We start from the raw sequence: 3,471 nt of genomic DNA, 5'->3' as shown, positions 1-3,471 counted from the left end.
CGCGCATGCTCTGTACCCTGTCCAGGAGTGCGCCTGCGCACTGTTTCCGATTGTGGACGGGACACTCACCGCGGGGGGGGGGGGGGGGTGGAATGCTGGGTCTTCAGTTCAGACTGCGAACACTGTCCATGGGGAAAAACAGTTAACAACAACGTGAATGTATATAACACGGTTAACACAGTTAAAATTTCCTGCGACAGCTTCACATCAGCGTTAACATTCCCACATTGAAACAGTCCGCGCAGGTATCCCCAGTCGAGTCTTGGACACCCTGCTCTAGTTTTCACTCAATGAAAGACGGGGATGTGTTCATCTCACCAACAGAACTCAGTCAGTCCGTTTCTTGGCTCATCAATTAGCATGACGTCCCTACCAATGTGTCTTCCTCTGTATGAGCCAAAACTCCTCCAAAATAGCTGACCATGGGATGGGGGATGAGGGGGAAGGTGTAGGGGCAGGTGTAGCACTTCCTGTGGTTGCAGGGAAAAGTGCCGGGTGTGGCGGGGCTGGAGGGGAGTATGGAGCGGACCACAAGGCCCCAAGATCCCAGGCCCCAAGAAGACCTTCCACATCAAGCAGATGTTCACCTGCACATCTGCTCATGTGGTATACTGTATCCGAAGTTCCCATTATGGCCTCCTCTACGTCGGGGAAACCAAGCGGAGGCTTGGGGACCGCTTTCCGGAACACCTACGCTCGGTTCGCACTAAACAACTGCACCTCCCAGTCGCGAACCATTTCAACTCCCCCTCCCATTCCTTAGACGACATGTCCATCCTGGGCCTCCTGCAGTGCCACAACTATGTCACCCGAAGTTTGCAGGAACAGCACCTCATATTTCGCTTGGGAACCCTGCAGCCCAATAGTATCAATGTGGACTTCACAAGTTTCAAAATCTCCCCTCCCCCAACCGCATCCCAAAACCAGCCCAGCCTCCCTAACCTGTCCTTCCTCCCACCCCCATCTCCTACCTAGTACCCTCATCCCCCCCCCTTGACCTGTCCGTCCTCCCTGGACTGACCTATCTCCTCCCTACCTCCCCACCTACACTCACCTTTACTGGCTCCATCCCTGCCTCTTTGACCTGTCTGTCTCCTCTCCACCTATCTTCTCCTCTATCCATTTTCTATCTGCCTCCCCCTCTCTCCATATTTATTTCAGAACCCCCTTCCCCTCCCCCATTTCTGAAGAAGGGTCTAGGCCCAAAACGTCAGCCTTCCTGCTCTTCTGATGCTGCTTGGCCTGCTGTGTTCATCCAGCTCCACACCTTGTTATCTCAGATTCTCCAGCATCTGCAGTTCCTACTATCTGTTATTCTACATTACTGATAATTGACTCGAATTAATGGACTGGTGATCCGTTGGGCTGAGTTGGGCCACTTACTGTTTGCAGTGTTTGTCACTGAAGTTGACATCAGTATGGGAGGCATGATTGCGAAATTTGAAGATAACCAAAAATTGACTAGGCCGTTGACAATTAAGAGGATGGCTGCTGACTTCAAGAAGAGAGCAATGGTTTGGATGAATGAGCAAAGAAGTGACAAGTATAATTCAATTTGGAGAATTGTAATTTAATGCATTTGTTGTGGGCCAACAACGCAGTGCAATGCACAATGTAAGGTAGGATACTGAGAGAATTAGAAGAAATGAGAAACGTTGTGGTGAATGGTAACAAGTATGTGAGTTTGTCAGAACAGGTCAATAAAGTTGGAAAGATGACATATGGGACATTTGCCTTCAAATGAGGATTTCAGGCCACAGATGGCATTGCAATCACAACAATCCTGTTGACACTACACCCGATAGTTTGGGAAGCTGGTCAGTTTGGAGGGCTTGCCTTAGGTGGTTGTGTTATTGATAATTTGCATGAGTAGTGGCAGAGCCAGGTGAAATTTGTCATTCAACAATGAATTGTTTCCCAGAAAATGGTGTGCAATAATTATTTGGAGGGAACAGTAATTCCATCTATGAGAGCGAGTTGCGCAGTTTCGGAGTTGCAGATTGACAGAAGTGTTCAAAAGGGATGTGAGTATTGATAGAAGGAATGAGATGTCTGAGCTCTGCTATGGATTCATAGATTGTGAACAGTATGATGCGCTCGAGTACTTGTTTATTTTTTGTGTTAAATTTGTAATCTTTCTGGAACACTCCAGGACAACTTCAACTGATGATTATAATCAATCGAACACAGTCAAAGGAGTCATTGATTTGAGCAGTGGTTTGGTTTGCGCAGACTGAGATGCAGTGCGAAGCTGACTGTCACATCAGTTGACCGAATAGAACGGTCGAGCAGGCTTCTAAATCCTAAATATAAATATACTGGCTGTCATTAGAACACGAAGTTCAAACATCAGAGACAATGTTTGAAATCCGGGGAACCATAAATCTGTAAATCAGCACCTTAAATGTCCTATCTAAATACACTGGATGTACTCGGTTCTGGACTTCCTCGTGGGGTCCACGTAAAACAGCAACAATTGTTTCAGCATTAACAATTTTCTTGCCAGTAGAATGCAGCCATGCCATTGCTTGAATTGGCAGAGTTTGGTGCTGGATAATAGATAATCTGGTGGATTCTGTCAGAAGATCCACCAGATTAGCTATTATCCAGCACCATATTAAGATGGAGGTGAGGTTGACAAACCAACTTTCAGTTCAACTGCTTTGGAGCATGAACACTCTCCTCCGGTTTGATGCCCGCTTCCTCCAGCCTTTTCCAAACCCTCTGCCTTGTGTTTGCATGGTTTGCAAATGTCAAGCTGACTTCATCCATTAATACATAGTACACATCTGTACCTTTCCTCAACACGTAGTTGCACTACATTTGCTGTTTTGCCTTTGGCTCCTTTACCACTCTCATTCCTTTCTGTCGATAATATAATAAACATCATTTGCAGCACCGTTTATTTCTGAAGAAGGATCACATCGACTCGAAAAGATAACGTTAAATCTGTTTCTTTCTCCACAGATGCTGTCAGAGTTGCTGAGTTTCTCTAGAAGTTTATGTTTCAATTTCATAATTCCAGGAGCCACAATTCTTTGCTTCTTTTGATACCTAGATTAATACTATTTCATTTGATTCGCCATTCAGTGCCACCTGCTCAAGATGCACTTTCCTAAACAATTGAAAGATTGATCCCAGTTTTGATCACCTTTTTGTTAAAATCAGCACTGTTCTGCTTGCAAGTCAGCCCTTGCCCGCTAATCTTTTTATGTCTTATCTGCCCACCTGTTTTAATCTCTGTTTAATTGGCTTTCCACAGCGTTATTATCAAACTGAAGATAAGTTCGATGAATTGACCTTCATCTTTCGATTTCACAATTTACAGTCTCTGAAAGAAGCAAGTTTAATTAATTTGTTTAGGAGCCGCCTCGTCGTTGATTCTTTTCCTTCCTTTGTGATATGGCATATGTTTGTTTACTTCATTTCAGTTGAAAAGATATTGTTGATTTTTTCATCATCTATACTTAT

This window comes from Rhincodon typus, chromosome 42, assembly GCF_021869965.1.
Source record: "Rhincodon typus isolate 14 chromosome 42, sRhiTyp1.1, whole genome shotgun sequence".
NCBI lineage: Eukaryota > Metazoa > Chordata > Chondrichthyes > Orectolobiformes > Rhincodontidae > Rhincodon > Rhincodon typus.
This window is presented reverse-complemented; position numbering follows the sequence as displayed.